The sequence below is a fragment of the Capra hircus genome, chromosome 3 (genome assembly GCF_001704415.2).
Source record: "Capra hircus breed San Clemente chromosome 3, ASM170441v1, whole genome shotgun sequence".
Taxonomy (NCBI): domain Eukaryota; kingdom Metazoa; phylum Chordata; class Mammalia; order Artiodactyla; family Bovidae; genus Capra; species Capra hircus.
In genome coordinates this window covers 18,413,398-18,432,809 of record NC_030810.1, presented here as the reverse complement: position 1 = coordinate 18,432,809, position 19,412 = coordinate 18,413,398, and the positions used below count along the sequence as shown (strand labels likewise).

Genomic DNA, 19,412 nt, shown 5'->3' with positions numbered 1-19,412 from the left:
GTGCTGCCACGACTGCAGAAAAGTATGACTCTAATTTTGAAAGGACATGCAAATTTAGGGCAGGTTTGCAGGATGCTTTGAATGGGGTAAAGAATGGGGTGATAGAAAAATATGTTAGGCTAAGCAATCAAGTACACTGTCCTATTCAAGCCTGTCACAACAGCCAGAGCAGACAACGAAACTCAACCTTTGACATCAAGGCAGACAGCCATAGAAGATGTACATACAAATGACCTGCTTGATCTGATGGATCCAAATGATAATGAGAAGCTGATAAATGACCTGCTTCCCCTTTCTCCTACACTACAGTCTGTACCTCTGAACCTCGCACCACCCCAACCTCTGACAATTCAGCCTAACACACCATCACCACCACCTCTTAACCTTGCTCTCTTCCTGATTCTGGTGAGTGAAACAATACCATAAATACATTATTTCTATCTTATACAGGCTGTGTATTTATCAAGTCATTTCTGCTTTCACTATATATCAGTGTTATTTTAGGTTTTAAGTGTTATTGGGTACGTTTTGGTAAGTTATTTCTGGGGTCTGGGAACACTCAAAAAGTTCTCCATACAAATTAACTGAAATTGTTTCTTCGCTTTCTAGCACTTCAGCTTATGAAAGGTTTCATAGGAATGCTGTACTTTCAGATGACAAGGGAAACCTATAGCTATTGAAATTTACAATATTCATACATCTTGACTCACCATTTCTATTTCTATGACTTTTTTCTAAAGCAACACTTCAACAAATATTTTAAAAGACACGTGCATGGATATTTATCAGCAACAATGATTATAAGAGCAAAATACTTGAAACAACTCAAATGTCGATCAACAGGGAACCAGAAAAACACATTATGATACAGCTACACAATGCTATCAATATCACTGCTACCATGAGGTCATGACAGGAAGTAGACAGCAAAGGAGTTAACAAAAGGAAGTTAGTGACAAGATTTTCTGCAGCTGTCAACACCTTCTATGGCTGTCTGCCTTGATGTCAAAGGTGGAGGTTCAATGTCTGCTCTGGCTGATGTGACAGGCTTGAGCAGGACAGTGTATTTGATTGCTTAGCCTCACACATTTTTCTGAGGCATGTCCTGACATAGAAAAATAGCTAGAGTATACGGCTTAAGTGAAAAACAAATCTTGTAGAATAGTAGGTACGTGAATGTACATATGGCCCCATACTGGTGGTAATAAGTAAGGACAACAATAATATTTAAAATTAAGGTTAACAACAACAAAAAAATTAAAGTTAAGAAGGAAGCACACAGATATAGGAATACACACTAAGCTGTTGACAATAATTATCTCCAAAAAGTGGGTATGGAGAGGGTATTTTTCATAATATATTCATATATTTAATTTCTGTACCCATGCAAGTAATAAATGTACAAAGTTTCCACAGTGAAATAGAAATTGGAGACTCGTATTTTCAGTAGCACAAAGGATATGTACTGTGTCCAATCCTTCCAGAAAGACAATGAAAACTTTAAGATATAAGCAGCCTGCCTACAAAAAGCAGGTGGTTCTTGGAAAGATTGTTCTTTCCTATTAAAAGGGGACTGAAGTGCCTGATCCCAGCCCTGCCGCACTCCTTCTGTCCTGAATGCAGATGTCACAAGTGAACTGCCACAGCCAGTGACTTCAACCGAAGGCTCTGGCAGACATACGACCAATGGATTTACCATCTGTTCAGCAGCTATGACAGTGAGAGTGGTGAACTCACCACCTATTTAATTTCTGACTTTTCCATTAAGGAAAAAGATCTACAAATAAAGAGGCAGAACAGTCTAAGGAGGAAACAGATCTCCAGAAGTGGATGACATTCAAAGCAGCAAGTAAGAGCTTAAAATAAGCCAAAACAAGGAGGAGCACAATATCCTGATATTCTGAAAGAGATGACATTTCAAACTCACTGCCAGGACAAAAGTTTGACAACATATTCTAGTGGTGAGGCTGTGGGGAGAATGCTCATCCATTACTGGTGGTGGGAGGGATTTGGCAATATCTAACAAAATCACACAGGCTTCAACACTTTAACCAAATACTCTCACTTCTAAGAAACTATCCCAAAGATACACTGACAAAAACACAAAAAGACTTATGCACTGGCTGATCGCAGCACTCTGTAATATCGGAGAAAAAGTTCTCCAGTACACCTTCAGAAACTACGGTGCACTGACAAAACGTAGGATCATACAGCCATAAACAGGAATGTGCCCTCTCTGTCTCTTTCTTTTTGAATAGCTTCATCTAAATGCCATTAGGCTTTAGGGGCCAGGCAAGGCAGGCACGTATATCTGAAGTGCAGACAGAAGGGGCATCAGGCCATCATGAGGTCTGGGGGTGACAGAAGGTGATAGAAGGTGACCGAAGACAGGAAGTGATGTGGGACTGACCAAACAGATGAAACAGAGAGACTAAGAGGAGCCAAATTCCTCAATGATGGGAGACGTGGGCTGCAAATGTGGAAAAAGGCTGTTGTTGTTCACTTGCTCAGTCGTGTCCGACTCTTTGCGACCCCGTGGATTGCAGCACGCCAGGCTTCCCTGTCCTTTACCATCTCCCAGAGCTTGCTCAGACTCGTGTCAGTCGAGTCGGCGATGCCATCCAACCATCTCATCCTCTGTTGTCCCCTTCTCCTCCTGCCTTCAATCTTTCCCAGCAAAAGGGTTTTTCCTAATGAGTCAGTTCTTCGCATCAGATGGCCAAAGTATTGGAGTTTCAGCTTCAGCATCAATCCTTCCAATGAATATTCAGGATTGATTGCCTTTAGGATTGACTGGTTTGATCTTCTTGCAGTCCAATGGACTCTCAAGAGTCTTCTCCAACAGCACAGTTCAAAAGCATCAATTCTTAGGTGCTCAGCCTTTTTTATGGTCCAACTCTCACATCCATACATGACTAGTGGGAAAACTATAGCTTTGACTATACGGACCTTTGTCAGCAAAGCAATGTCTCTGCTTTTTAATATGCCATGTAGGTTTGTCAAAACTTTTCTCCCAAGGAGCATGTGGGAAAAGATAAACTAGAATGTATCTTTTGGGATGTACTGGAATTCAAGGTATCCGTGTGAAGTAAAGGTTTTCAATATATACACATACAAAAATAAAAAAATAACTACAGATGTGGACTGTGTGTGCGCTTTTGTGTGTGTACATGCATGGAAGTCCTAGCTCTGATCACTGAAAGGGCCCAGCAGCAGTCATATTCCAGTGGCAATGAGCACACCTAGCACCTAGATCTTGGTTTTTAACTACCATTCTCCACTATGTGATAGGAATTAGGGATCCTTAGAAGAGTGGCTGAACTCAGGGCTGAGGCAGAGAGGTCACAAGATAAACCTGACAGTAGGAAAGTACTCAAAGAGTGACATGTCAAAAGGATAAAGCAGTCGGTTTGAGGGGCTCCTAATGGCCAGATCTGTGCCAATTTAGACTGATAATAACAGATCATGACCCATTAAACAAGAATTTAGTAAGTGAGGAGAGGAGAAACCTCTTCCTTAGAGTGGAAAGAATGTAGAATAATGTAATTAGAAAATTATTTAGCCATCATTTTCGGAATAATTCAGCTAAGAAACATCAAAGGATGCTAAAATTAATAAGTAATACTTTGAGAAATGGAACATTTTAAAGTATCTCCCCAAAAGAAACTTATTAATTACAGAGAGAAAAAGAGTAATTTTAAAATGCAGAAATTTGACAGGCACCACCATAAACTAGTTGAAGGATATATGGGGGTTCCTTGGTATATGCTTGCAAGTTATTTTTAAGTCTTAGATGATTTCAAAATTAAAAGTCAAAAAAGAAAAAAAAATTAAACCAAGGTACATATAAATGTTCAAGTAAATATCAACAGATTGTGCAACCAATTAAAATGCTGTTTATGAAAAAAATTTTAATGACGGAGAAATGCTTCTGAAATCGTCTTGAAGAAAAAAAGATACAAATATCATATCCTCAACTATTAAAAAAGAAAAAATTGGAATAAAAAGAAAACTAACAGACCCATGCAGAGAATCTGTTTTTTTCTGGCTGTGGGAGCACACCTGGCCTCCCTGCACAGCCACAGAAAGCTGCAGGTTAAGAGCCGCAAATGCTCACAGCCAGCTCTCTTCAGCAGGCAGAGGGCCTGCAGCAGTTGGGCTCATCCCCTCCTCAGGCGTTCAGCCTAGCTCCAAGAAGGAAACGTCTCTCTTCTGTTCAAAGCTCAATGCAACAAGCACCAAGTGCCAGGGATTATTACGAGCCACGGAGGATACTAGACAATCAAATTTGGACCCTGCCCTGGAGGAGTTTGACTTCTCACTCCCCATTTGCTCTTTCACCCACCACAATCTGATCTAGCTTCTGCTCCTGCCTGTTGCTCAATAAGTTTACCACCGACCACTTAACTGCCAAAGCCACTGGACACCACAGCTCTCCCATCACTTGGCCTTTCTAAAGCATCTGAGACTGAGAGAGAGTACAGGGTGGTGTAAGAGCTCTTTCTCGCCTTCTTTACTTTAGCAACACCAACTCTTCTTTTAAGACTGTTCAAGTCTCATTTCCTTCAAAAAGTTTCCCTTAAACACTGCCCGACACTATGGCAATCTGTGCTCTCTGCTAACACCCCATGCTTATCTCTGTCCTACCACTTGTAAAATATCTTGTCTAAGGAATTAGCATATAATTTGAAAGCAGATCTATAACTTGGGTCTATGAATCACCTACAGTTAACAACACAGCACCTAGTACACAGCCCATTCAAGAAATGTTTGTCTAAAGACCAAATAAATGAATAAATTTTAATTATATTCCAACTCCAGATACAATATAATTTGCTCACATTACAAAAATATATACTAAAGACACAATGTGTGTGTGTGTGTGTGTGTGTGTGTGTGTGTGTGTGTGTGTGTGTGTGTGTGTGTGTAGAGATGGGGGTGGGGAGAGGGAGGAAGAGAGAGAGCATGAACAATTTTAAATGTAGAGAGAAGCTTGACGTGCTGTATGTCTGAGTTTTTCTTATATTCTCATTCCACAGAGAAGGAAATGGCAGCCCACTCCAGTATTCCTGCCTGGAAAATCCCAAGGACAGAGGAGCCTGCCAGGCTACAGTCCATGGGGTCACAAGAGTCGGATACAACTGAGCAACTAACACACAGATACACCCAAGACAATCTCCTTCCCCTTCATTTACCATCCTTATGCTGACTATCCCAAACTTGATATATTCCACCCAGAGAGAAGACAGTTCCATTTCCATTTATTGAACTTTTGTTTTGCGGGGTTTTCAGCCACACTGTCCAGCTTGTGGGATCTTAGTTCCCCAACCAGGGACTGAACCTTGGCCCCGGCAGTGAAAGCCCAGAATCCTAACCACTAAGCCACCAGGGTATTTCCTCTATTTAACTTCTATATCATCATCTAGATGTTTCACAGATGTCTGACTTCTCCAGTAAACCCCCTTTCTCCAGTGTGCTCACTCTTTCAATAAAAGGCAACACCTTCACAGGTGCTTCTGTCAAAAACCTGGAAATCAACCTTGACACTACCCTCCTTCTCACTCTCACCCTCCACATATAATCAATCATCAAGCCCCACAAATTTTACCTCTTAAATACTTCTTGAATCCATCCATCCCTCTATCTTCACTGCCACCACTATATTTCAAGTCACTATAATCTTTTGCTTGGATGATTACCACAGTCTCCTAATAAACCTCCCATCTCCATTATTTCATATGTGATAAATGTGATATATTACACTTTATAAATTTAAGGTATATAGCATGTTACTTTGATACATTTATATATTGTAATATGATTACCATTTAAACAATACATACCATATAACATTATAGCACAATATTATTGTCTGTATTCATTACACTGTACATTAGCTCTCTATGGGTTTACTACTTGCTAAGCCTGTACCCTAAACCATCATCAGTCTTATCCCCCAATCCTTCATCCTCCGGTAACCTCCATTTATGCTCTAATTTTTCACGTTTGCTTTTTAGATTCCGCATTTAAGTGATACCGTGTAGTACTTGTCCTTCTGACTTATCTCATTTAGGGTAACATGCTCAAGGTCCATCCATGTTGTCACAAACAGCAGGACAGCCTCCTTTCTCGTGGCCAAATAATATTCCATTGAGTGTATGTATCACATCTTTTTTTAATCCATTTATCTATAGATGGGCATTTGGGTTATTTCAATATTATGGCTATTGAGAATAATGCTGTGATAAACAGGTGTGTACATATAATGCATCAATATCCTGTTTTCATTTCCTTTGGGTACTCCCATATCCATTCTTGATCCTCTTCAATTCATTTTCCACATAGCAGCCAATGTGAATATTATTTCATTCCCAGGTTTAAACTTCTTAACTTTCCCACTGCCCTTAACAGGGCCTGTAAGATTGGTGACTCTGGCCCCTGCCCACCTCTCCTCCCACCTCTCCTGTCATCTCTTACCGCCTCTCCTCCAGGAACCTGCCACAGTGAACAACTCCCAGTGTTCTGAACTTGCTGTGCTGCCTCCTAATGGCAGGCTGAAGCCTCCTGGACCCTACCACTTCATCTAGCCAACTCCCACTCAGTCTTTAAGTCTCAGATTAGAGGTTAATTCCACAGGGAAGCCTTACCACACTTTAGGTTGGGTCTCCCTGTTAAGAAATTCCCACAGCACATATATATCCCTATCCATTACATAGTGAGCTTATAATCACGAGTATTTACTTATCATGAGTAATGTGCTTAAAGTATATACTCTGGCTAATCCAGAAAGTGAACATGTCTATTTTATTTACCATTGCATTCCTGGTAGATATTCAAAACCTATATGCTCACTGACCAAATGTTCAATCACTTATAGTCTGCTCAAGAAAAGGTACAAAAGGCACAGAAATCTAGTTTATTTTAATTAACCATAAAATTATATAAAAATTTGAACTCAATGAAACAAAATACACCAAACTCTTGTCATTTGTAAAAACATCCTACAATGTGCTTATTTTCTAATCTATACCTGGAACAATTTTTACTTGGAAATGTTAGAATTTTGCTGACCTTCAAGTATCAGGCATAATGAATATGAACGCAGTTATTACAAAATTACATAGAGCAAAAACTACAAAGTATTTCCTGAACATATTTCCTGTGAATAATTTTGAGGCAAGCTAATTAGACGTTATTACATACTATTTATTATCTGGGCTTCCCTGGTGACTCAGACGGTAAAGAATCCACCTGTACTACAGGAGACCTGGGTTCGATCCCTGGGTTGGGTAGATCCTCTGGAGAAGGGGATGGCAACACACTCCAGTATTCTTGGAGAATACCTGAAGAATCCCTGTGAACAGAGGAGGCTGGTGGGCTGCAATCCATGGGGTCACAGAGTCAGACATGACTGAGTGATTAAGCACATTTACTACCTAGCTTCCTGAACAAGTTACTAAAAAAGTCATCAGTTTTTTAAACGGTTTTGCTGAATGCATACCTCCTTTTCAGACTATGCATGGCTAAACAGATTTAAGTAGTTAATTAATGTGCAATACATTACAGAAGAATATTGCAGAATTGTGCATTTTCTAATTGCAAGTCAATGCAAGGGATAAACTAATATTGCTAATATTCATACAGTACCTACTGTGGACTAGCCAAAGTTCTAAAAGTTTTATATGATTTAACTCACTGAATCTTAACAATCCTACTAGATTATCATTCTTATTATATAGAGAACAAACAGGCACAGAGAGAGAAAATTCTCTAAGATCACAGAGCCAGTAAGCGGTGGAGTAAGGATTCAAATTCAAATGATCTGCCTTTAATCATGTAACTCTTCACTTGAAGAGGCTATATGGGGGCAACAGAACAAAAATGAAATAGAACCAGTACAGAATCTAAATGAGAGTGGAAGAAAGGAAGGGGGAGGGTCAAGGGGAAGTGTAGTAAATGAAGACCACACAACAGAATAAAACTATGTCACAGGATGGTTACAGATTCAGATAATTAACAAAAGTTCTCCAAGCGCTGCCCACTCCCAGAAGGTTCTGTAAAACAAGACCTAAGAGCCAAGATTAAAGGGAGAGCCTTACGGAAAAAACAGTAAAACACCATTTTTTAAATAAAATTAGCACTCAAGTGCCAAAAGTGAAGAAAGAAAAATAACACCAGCACAAAAGCCTCAATGAAAGAGAACAATTAAGAACTGCTAAAAACACAGTAAGAGTCGTGAAGAGCAAAAGAAAATGAAAAATAAAATTTTAAAAATATTACCAAAACGAACCCAAACCCAAAAACACAAGAGCTGCCACAGGAGATCCAGTATAGATATAACTGTTATCTGAAAAGAGAACCCAGCATATAGAACAACAATAAAAAAAGATACACAAACATGGATAATTAGAGAGAGCTGGGCTGACACAAAGACAGAGTCCTAGCTTCTCCAAGCCACAACAGCCAAGGTGGCAAGGAAAACCTGAAGATCTCCAAAGGGAATTAGAATGCTAAGAGAATGCTGAGGTTCCGATTAGCCACTGTGTGAATTACAGACTTATTGCCTCTTAGCTCCAAATTGTATCTTTCTGCTTGCTCTGTGAAAATGGATCTGGGTCCTTAAAGTATTTTCCTCTTGCCAGCTGACAGGATGTCAAGCGTTGTGGCGGGCACAGGAAAGCCGTGGCTTCTGGGTTCCAGTGTGTTCCTCTTGGGAGGCTCCAGAAACATATAGGCTTTTTCCAGTGGACAGCAGTCGACCGGGAGCAACAGCGGCCAATAGCTTCTCTCAGCACTTCTCTTGGGCAGTGTAAGACATGTAACAGAGTGCACCATAGACACTCATCTGTAATCCAGTGATCCATGGGGGTGTCCACTACACCAAAGTCTGAATCTCAGCCTGCAGTGAGTGTGCAGCAGGTTGGAGAGCTCTTTGTTGGGCATGCTAGCTCAGCCCGGTGGTGGTGGCTGCTCCTTAGACCTGTTTATTATATTCTTTAGCGTTCTCTTTACTTTGTATGACAGTTATTTGGACATCATTCACATACTATACAATTCAACCATTCAAAGTATACCTTCTAGTGCTTTTTAGTATTTTCAGAGTTGTGCAAACATGACCACAATCAATTTTAGAACGTTTCTATTACCCCCAATTGATACCCTGTACCCGTTAGCTATCATTCCCTACAAATCTCTAGCCCCAGGCAACCACTAAACTATTTTCTATTCTATAGAACTGGCAAATGTTTATAGATATTTCATATAAATGGAATCAAACAATATGTGGTCCTCGGTGACAGGCTTCTTTCATTTAGCGTAATGTTTTCAAAGTTTTTGCATGTCAGTACTTTGCTTCTTTTTACTGCCAAGTAACATTCTATCATATGGACATACCAACATTTATTTAACCATTTGTCAGATGACAAACATTTGGGTTGTTTCCACCTTTTGGCTGAACAATGATGCAATGTGTATTTATGTAGAAATTCTTATGCGGACATAGGTTCTCATTCCTCTTGTGTACATTACATGTAGGAGAAAATATACCCAAGTTATATAACTCTATGTTTAACTGTTTAAGGAAATGACAGGCTGTTTTTCAAAGCCACTGTACCATTTTACATTCCTACCAGTGTATGAGAGCTCCGATTTCTCCACACCTGTGCCAACACTCCTTATCATCTGTCTTTTTGATGACAGCCATCCTAGCGGGTGTCAAGTGGCATCTCAGTGTGGTTTTGATTTGAATTTCCCTAATGACTGATGGTGTTGAGCATCTTTCCATGTGTTTATTTCTTTACTTTTGCTAGCTAATCTCATGTTACTCTAATTCACTGTTAAAGTTAATAATTCTTACAGTAAACTTTACCTACTCAAAGTACATGGATTCTCTCTCTTGACTGGACCCAGATTCATATCACATGTGCAGTAAGTGACTTTCTGAATAGAAATCAGAGGTCAACATCAAGGGGTCAGGGCTTCCTTGGTGGCTCTGATGGAAAGCAATCCACCTGCAGTGCAGGAAACCCAGGTTTGATCCCTGGGTCGGGAATATCCCCTGGAGAAGGGAATGGCTACCCACTCCAATATTCTTGGTGGAAAATTCCACAGACAGAGGAGCCTGGTGGGCGTCAGTCCATGGGGTTGCAAAGAGTTGGACATGACTGATCTACTAACACATCACTTTCACCGAGGTTTTAAAACAGGAGAGAGAAAAGTAAAGCTGAAAAATAATCTGTCCTTGGTCAGCTGTTCCCTTGAGAAGTAGCTGAGAAAATGGGTAAATATCCAAGGAAACAGAACTTTCAGTTTTGAATGTTTTATTTTTTGTTACAAAAAAAGTCTTTTCTGAATAGGAGCTGTTTGGTTTAATTGAGTTTTTGCTTATTTGTTTTAATGGTGTTCAGAGGACAAGTTTCTAGACATAATTTTTTATTTGGAAAAGTTGACTTGAATAAGTCTTGAGGAAACTCAACTGGAATATTTGAAAAGATGACCGTGCTTTGAGCCAGCTGAGATAAAAGGGTGGGCCCTGGTGTTGGAGGGGGTTAGAAGATGGCATTATGTCCAGGAAACCGGAAACAGAAGGGTGCAGCGTGAGAGCAGTCAAGGGCAGTACTGAAACATGGGCGAGGCTGTGCTGCAGTGAAGCCTGCAGGCCTGTCTGCTGACCCCTGCTGCACACGGTAGACGGCACACAGGATGCAGCGAAAACACAGAGGCACAGAAACGTGCATGTGGACTTGAAACCTTTAAATTTAAGATAGTGCTTTCTCTGGTTAAGGAGAGAGGATACCAGGGGAAAACATATAAAGGGTTTTTATTGGAACTGCCAAGTTTTGTTTAAAAAAAGAAAAACAAACTGAAGCAATGTGGTATATTAAGATTTGGTATAATGGTATTATTTGGTAAATAATGGATATCAATATATTGTTCTGTTCCTGTGGGTGTAAAGTACATCATGAGAAAATATGAGATAAATGTCCCCTTTCATTGCTATTATGTCTCTGAGACTTCAGGTGTTTTAGGTCTATGTAGTTCCATATTGTTCATCAGCTCATATCTTTTTTTAAAAAGGGTAAGAAAACAAATATAATACTACGGAATAACTATGCTGGAACCATGCTGGAAGCTATGCCATCTTAGCAGCCCAAGCAGAAGCCATTATTACACATCTGAGCACAGCAGAAGGAACATAGTGGCGCCTGCCCTTGAGAACAGTGTGATGCACGCAGTTAAACTGGCACAGACATTATGAGGTGGTGCGAATTAGTAACTGTCCAAGCGGTTTCAGAAAGGCTGCAGTGACGAAGCTGAGACAGGCCTCAGATGCTGTGCTAAAGGGGCAGAAATGAATCCCACTGGCAACGGAGAGCCAGTGATGGCATTAAGAAGAGAAATGACAAGATCATATCTGCATTTTAGAAAGATCGTTTGAGTAGGACAGCCTGAGGAAGGCCAAGCAAGGGTGAGAGGCATGTGTAACAGCCCAGACCATCTGCTGTCTAGAGAAGGAGCATCTCAATGGCACTCAAAATAATTCACAGCCACCAAAGAAAATACCAGAACTCCTGTCAGGAAACTTATCTGATATTTAACTTCAGTGGACACTGGCCTCCTCAATCCCTCTGTCAGACATTTTGGGGCACATGAGGTTCAGGAAGAATCCTCAAAAAGTGTGAAAGTTCCACATAATGGGAGGCAGTGGTACCATCACTTACCACCTGCTTCGTGGCATGGTGCAGTTTATGCAATACAAAATGGCATCAATGAGGTTAATTTCATAAAAACTGGATCCTATTTTAAACAAATAGGACCATAACTAAACTTGGCAATGAGATGGTTAGTAACCATGAAACTTTTGTACCTCAAAGAAGTTCTCTGCTTACCATCTGGCCAAGCAAGTATGCATAAGATTTCCAGGACTTAAAGGGCAGTTGTTTATTTTTCTTTTACAAATATTGGTGTTCCAAATCTTTTCAACTTTTCTGGGATGGCAAATGTCTGTTAATTGTATGGCACCCAGAAGATTTTCCCCAAATACACACATTTGTCCTTTCAAGGTGAAGAACATGTCTTAACAAAATCTGGAAACTAGTTTGGTTTTTCTTTTTTTGAGGGGTGGGGAGTGGTTTGTTTTGTTCCTTAAGAAACTGTTGAGTGCATTTTGAAAACAGACATCTGGTAATGTTTCCATCCTTACATTATTGTGTTGCCAAAAAGATGCAGAAACATCCATTATAAAAACTCTCATGTTTCCATGTCAGCAGTTCTCAAATTGTGGTCTAAGGACCCTAGAGAGTTTCTAAGGCCTTTTCAGTGGATCCATGAGTTTAAAACTATTTTCGCAGTAATTCTCAGACATTATTTGCCTTGTTCACTCTCATTCTCTCACAAGGGTCCAGCACAGTTTTCCAGAGGCTATAAATATGATGACATGTAACCATATCATTGTCCTCACAGCTAATGAGATGTGTGCTAGTGACTTAAAATCTCAGTAATTTTTAATATATTAAGTATCAAAAGACAAACCCACGAAATAAAAAGTTCTTTAGGGTTTCAATAATTTTCAAACTTATAAAGTGGTCTTGATATCAAAGACTCTGAAAAATCACTGCTATATACTTAAAATTTAGGAATAGAATACTGAAATCCTGTATATTAACGTATTTCAAACACAAGGTTCCCATGGATTTTTAAGTCATGTCAAAAACATATAAACATGCCTTCTTTCTATCACTTTGTAAAGAAAACCACAAAAGAGAAATTTACTGACATAGACGAATTCTGTAAGACAAGGTGATAGATAATATTTAATTAGAATAACATAAATTGTGTAGAAGTTCATAGCGGAGGAACTCCTGTCAGCCCGGATAACCAGGGAGAAGCTGAAAGGAGAACAATTAGAATTAAACCTGTATTATCATCTTTACAAATATATTCAGAAGAAGACTGAGAAGGAGCAAAATTTCAGGCGGACAGAGTCACAATGATGACGACAGGCTGAAGGAGAAGCACATGTATCTTAACACCCCAGGCAGTGAGCACATTATAACATCAGTGACAAGAGAGTACGCAGATGCGTCTATCACTTCTGGGTGAGGGCTGGGAACAGCTGAATAAACACAGACAGTTTGTTGGCATTTAAAGAATGTTTAAATTGGTATGGTATTCATATCGACCAACTCTTCTCTTCCTGATCTTAGGATAATTCCCTCATGCCCAACCCACAAAATTCAGCATTTCAATCATTTAAGATGTATTAAAAAAACAACCAAAAAAACATAATGTTGGCAGTGGTTATGTCCAGGTGGTGGGAATTTAGGCTAACAATCACTTACCATGAACCAGGGAATATACTAAGCATTAAGAATCTTGAAACTATTATTTTTATTATAAGAAGTCCCTTAAGTGTCTAACAGTACAGGAGCAGGCTTTTTACATCTATTTGCTCAAATACTCAGAACCACCTTGCAAGGTAGGGATTTTTTAATCCCATTTTACCAGTTTGAAAAACCAAGATGACACAAGAGGTTCTGAAGACTGTCCAAGGTCACATCGTCGACACTGGTGAAGCCGTGATGGAAACCCTGGTCAGCTGACTCTCCCCAGGGCAGGACATGTACACACCCCTCCAACTACTGCAACAGCCTGACTGGGAACCTTCCCTCCAGCCGCAACTTATTCCAAGCTCTCCTCCTCCAGAGGTGTATTATGATTCTGTGTGGCAGACATGGTACTCTGATTGCAAATCTCACAATTTTCCATGGCAGGGAAACAGGACATTCACTCCTCTGGTGTCTCCACACACACTGACCTTCCTAAAAGGCAAAGCCGATAAAGTCATCTCCCACCTTCAAGTACTTCAGTGGCTCCTCCTCAGTCAGGATCAACTCCTGACCTGACAAGCCTTCACAGCCTGACTTCTGCAGCCTCCACACACTCCCCAGACAGACTGTTCTCCTGCCATTCAAGCGTCTTCAGAATGCAGCCACATTCTCTGGTATTTCTAGGTCATTACACACATTGTTTCCTAACTGAAAAGTCTTTTAAACCTGCCTCTACTCAGCTAATAATTAGTTATCTGAGACTTAGGTAGGTGTGAGCTTCTCCAGGAAAATCATTAATTATACTCCCTGTGTGACATCAGGTTCCCTTTCAGGAGATCCCACAGGACCCCCAAACACAGCACATTGCAATGTATTCTAACTGCTAGTTCACTGGCTTCTGGTCCTCCCAGACTACAGGCTCTTTCAGGCCTGGGATATGCCTTTTGTATCTGCAATGCCGTGACTGATCACTGAGGCTAGTAGAGAGCTCACGTTCTATAAGTACTTGTGGGATGACTAGAGGACCTAGTGCAGCAGAACAGACAGACACATGCAAAACCAAGTAAAAAATAAAACAGGATGCGTGAAGATAAGAAAGGTGAGAAAGGAAGAGTGCGGCAGGATGCCAAGGAAGTAGAAAAGGGTAGGAAAATCTGGGGGAACCCTGGAATTTCCTTACCTGATTTCTCAAAGTTTCTTCAAATCCTGCAGCTGCTGCCAATGAATACCATGACCATGAGTGCCTAATCTGAACGAGGTACTGGGCAAAGCACTTTATAGAAAATGATTTCTCTCTAGTAGTGCATCTGATTTCGCTACCTCTAATCTTCCACAGGCTGGGCCGCGGTGCTCATAGAAGATGTAGCAGTCATTAGTGCTGTCCAGCACTCACTTCAGGCTCTTTGCTTTCCAGGCACACGCTTAAGACTGCAATTCCCTGCCATTCCTTAAAATTAGGCATGGCCATGTGATTTGCTTTAGCCAGTGATATGGAAATGAAAGTGACATGTGCCACTTAAGGTCAGATATTTTAAAATCCAGTGTCTTGATCACCATCTTCCACTTGATCAAAATGGTCATGGAAAACCATATTAAGAAGAGTTTCCACCAGCAAGGATCTCTGAGTAACTGAGAGGAGCAGAATCACCCGTGTAGTCCTGCTGGACACATGGCACGAATGAGAAGTCAACTTTCGTTCTGTTAAGCCACTGAAGTCTTAAGGGTTTTTGTTAATGAAGCCTAATCCAAGCGATCCAGACCAATACATCAACTTTCTCAGTAAGGAATTCTCTCACATAAGTAGCTTTCGTTACAGATTTTATGATAAACATTTTGCTTGCCCAAAGAATTTTCTTTGCATCTATCTTGGTTCAAAGCCATGTTCAACTTAAAATATATTTACCAAGTACCTACTGTGCACAAAATACTATGCTAGAAGATGAAGACAATTCATGTCTTAAAAAAGTTTCAGTTTTATGTTGGCAATTGGGGCAAAAAGGCAGATTCTAGTGTTTTAACTGTTTAAAGGAGGAACTAGTCCCATGCCTTTTCATACTGTTCATTCTGTTCATGGGGTTCTCAAGGCAAGAATACTGAAGTGGTTTGCCAGCCATGAAATCAAAAGATGCTTACTTCTTGGAAAAGAAGTTATGACCAACCTAGATAGCATATTAAAAAGCAGAGACATTACTTTGCCAACAAAGGTCCATCTAGTCAAGGTTATGGTTTTTCTAGTAGTCATGTATGGATGTGAGAGTTGAATTATAAAGAAAGCTGAGCACCGAAGAATTGATGCTTTTGAATTATGGTGTTGGAGAAGACTCTTGAGAGTCCCTTGGGCAGCAAAGAGATCCAACCAGTCCATCCTAAAGGAAATCAGCCCTGAATATTCATAGGAAGTACTGATGTTGGAGCTGAAACTCCAATACTTTGGCCACCTGATGTGAAGAACTGACTCATCTGAAAAGACCTTGATGCTGGGAAAGATTAAAGGTGGGAGGAAACGGGGACGACAGAGGAGAGATGGTTGGATGGCATCACTGAGTCAATGGACAGGAGTCTGAGTAAACTCCGGGAGTTGGTGATGGACAGGGAGGCCTGGTGTGCTGCAGTCCATGAGGTCGCAAAGAGTCGGATATGACTGAAAGACTGGACTGAACTGAACTGAGTTCCATGCCGACAGGGAGAAAAGTACAGAAGAGTTTCACAAAGAGTTCCCATCAAATGGCCCTGACAAATGTGTAAGAACCAACAATTAGAGATTCCAAGGAGTCATTTAGGACAGAAAAAGCAACAAGAGCAAAGACAGTGAGCACAGACAACAAAGAGCAAACAGTTCCAGACTTGGAAAATATTGTAAAATCAAAGGGAATAGCAAGAAATCAGTTTACCCATACTGCCCAGACCAGGCTGGCCTGTGCTTAATTCAACAGAAGATAGGAAGCCATTAAAAGCCTAGGCTAGGGGTGGGTAGAAGGAAGGTTCAAGGAGGAGGGGATATATGTATACATATAGCTGATTCACTTTGGTTTATAGCAAAAACTAACACAACATTGTAAGGCAATTATACTCTAAAAAAGAAAGAAAATAGATAAGAAAGAAAACGTATAAGAAGGTATAATTCAATGATCTTACCACAAAAAAGTAATTATATAATGTTAACTAATTTTATTGTAGTAATTTTACAATACATATCTGTATCAAATCAAAATGCTGTGTGTTTTAAAGTTACAGGGTTATATGCGTCATTTAAATCTTGATAAAGATGGGGAAAAATAAAAAGTACAAGTCTAAGCTGGGGAAATGAATTACCTAGAAATGACGATAGTACATAGGATAGATGAAAGGAGGCAGGGGGGAAGTTAGAGGGTTTCTGCAGTAATAAGAGGGAAAGGTATCAATGGCCCCAAATCAGTATAATGATGGTAGGAACCAAAAGAAGCAAATACTAGAAACAGTGTGGAAGTTGTAGCAATAAAAACTGGCAACCAACTTAACACACTGGGGAGATGAAAGGAAGGCAAGAATCAGTCCTCAGGTGCAGACCCTAGGTAGCTGAGAGGACCAATGCTAACTAGCTGAGGCTACTCAGAAAAGCAACAAGGGCAAACAAAGGGCTGCCATGTGCTTTTCTAATAGCAAGCTCCAGTTTCATCTGAAGAACTACTTCTTGTTTACCCCGAGCTTCACCCAGGACAAAAGTACTCCCTGATTTGATACCATCAACCTTATCTCCCACTTTTTCCAGTAAGACCCTCCTGGAACCACCCCCCGAGTGTTTTGGGTTCTCCTCTGCTGCCTTCCCCATCCTCACTTTCTCATTTCCTCAAGTCTCCTTTCTCATCATCATGCATGTATACCTAGTTGAGTTCACGGCTCAACTCAAGCCTCAGTTCTCATGTAAAACCTTCCTCAAACATACGGATTTCTCCTTTTCCAGAATTTTCATAGTACCTACTGTCCTAGAATTCTAGAGACCATATTATTAATGATCATTTTCCTGTGTGCCCTTCTATCCACAAACCATCTCATCAGAACAAGTCTCATACAATACAGGTTGTGAGGTCCCCACAGTTACATTGCCTTACATGCCTTACATGTACACAACAGATACTTTATTGATAATCCAAAGTAACTTAGTCTCTAAGAATATGCACCTTTTTCATTAATAATTTACTTTTATTAAATCATGATTAGACATGTGAAACAGGGAGATTTCATCACTTAATGTTTCAAAGTATCCCTGAGTTAAGAATCTTTACTCTTAGGAACTGCTATTGCCTTAAGAGATTGTTTGAATACACCATTTCGATCATAAATTTTTGTGCCAGCTTCCTTTGAATTTTTTTGACTTGAAGATATACCTAACACTTCAATGATCAGCACTCCAAGGTGATTCTGACTTGGAAATAACCCTAATCTTCCATGGGGTTTATTTACTTTCAGGAACTCAGTAAGTGCTTTTTTACCTACCTTCCTGTTCAACTAGCCATAGTATAGACCATTCAAAGTGTATCGACAGAAAAGTTTGTAAGTTGCTTGTTTGTTACAAAATAGCAGGTGCCTTCATTGGTTTCTCTCCCAATTAATTACAATGATTCAGTTCAGTTTCCTTCCTCCTCTGTGCCGGCAACACCAACAAGCGAAGTCCTTACGGAATTATAAAACGAGCACGCTTCCAAAAAGGAATTTAAAAATATTCGTGGGACACTATCCTAATCAAACCTGCTCTCATCACTAATATATTACCTCCTGCAAACAAAATCAGAGAGTAAACAATGGGGAGAAGTGCCAGGTGAAACGAACCAAGAGGCGTACTTTGTCAGTCAAGTTGACCCGGGTTCCCGGAACATTTGGCAGCTGGCAGAGCAATAAGCAATGACAACCGCTACCCGTACGCTGCTGATCCCACTCAGGCTTTCCACTTTTCCTTGCTCTTCCCACAGCGAAGGCCCGCCTGACCATGTCCCTCCTCTGCACCAAGGTGCGCAGCGCTGCGGGGTCTCGCGCGCAGGTGACCTAGACCGCTCGGCCCGAGTCCAGCCGTCCTCTTCCCCGAGGCCTGGCAGCCCCTACCGAGGCGAGGTCTCCGTGGGACCGAACTCCCTCCCCGAGCCCCCAGTTTGAGCCGGACTTCATTATCTGGAGACCGCTGGGCCGCGCGCGACCCTTCCTTCCCCAGCACCAGCGCACTCGGGCTCTGCGCCCCGGCGACCTGGAACCGCGGGTAGCGGGGGAGGGGAGGGGAAGGGTGGCGGCGACCGTTACTCCGGAGACTACCCGCCCCGGCGCGCGCAGGACCGGTCCTTACCGCAGCGGGAAGGGAGGCAGGGGGGAGGCGGCGCCAGGGACGACGCGGGCGGAAAGGCGGGGGCGACGGCTCAGGCGGGGGCGGCAGCCGCGGGGGACCCCGGCGGGCGCCCACGACGCGGTGGGCCGCCTGGGCGCCGCCATAGTGGGGACGCAGCCGCGGGCGGAGCGCGCGGCCGCGACCCTGGGACGGCGGGACCACCAATCCGGCTCTCCGCCTCAGCGCCCTCGCCGGGGGTCGGGCATTCATGGCCAATCGGCGCGCGGGAGCCGGGCGGGGCACCGGGCTGACCAATGCGGGGCTGCGCTGCGAGCAGTGGGCGGGCGCACCCCAGAGGGGCCCGCTATCACGGGAGCCCCGAGTTCTGCAACCCGCCCATCCCGCGCGCCCCTCTCCCCTCGGCCCCGCCCCGCGCGGACCCGGGCTGCTGGCTGGGCGGGGAGTCGGTCCTGCCGGTCAGGCCCGCTGGACCGACGCCCGGCCCTGCTGCCTCCGCGCCGACGCTCCCTCCCTGCTCCCCGGAGCCCGACCGCCGACTGGAGGAATCCTCCACCCGCAGCTTCACACCCTGGAGGGTGCGCGTTCGGGATGTGGGTTTCTGACGGCCGCAGGGCTCACGGTCCGCCGAGATAATCCCTCGAGAGCCTGTTCCCGGTCGTGAGGGGGACAGGGGTCCACGGTCACTCCACGCCGAGGAACGCAGGCATCTGCCCCAGACTCAGGCTGAGACCCGAGGCTGTGGACCTCCACAGGTTGGGCAACCCTGCCCAATC

General features: G+C 42.3%; 1 protein-coding gene across 5 annotated transcripts in view; it reads right to left on the bottom strand.

The window, feature by feature from the left end:
• Positions 1-18,862, bottom strand: part of ST3GAL3 (ST3 beta-galactoside alpha-2,3-sialyltransferase 3) — a 226,739-nt gene extending 207,877 nt beyond the window's left edge. For 4 of the 5 annotated variants that reach the window (XM_018043059.1, XM_018043044.1, XM_018043051.1 and 1 more), the window contains exon 1: positions 18,640-18,862. The gene's annotated coding sequence lies outside the window, so the exon portion shown is untranslated. Of the gene's footprint in view, positions 1-9,393; positions 9,414-18,639 lie in introns of those variants that run through there. The other variant, XM_013962917.2, reaches the window with a different exon arrangement.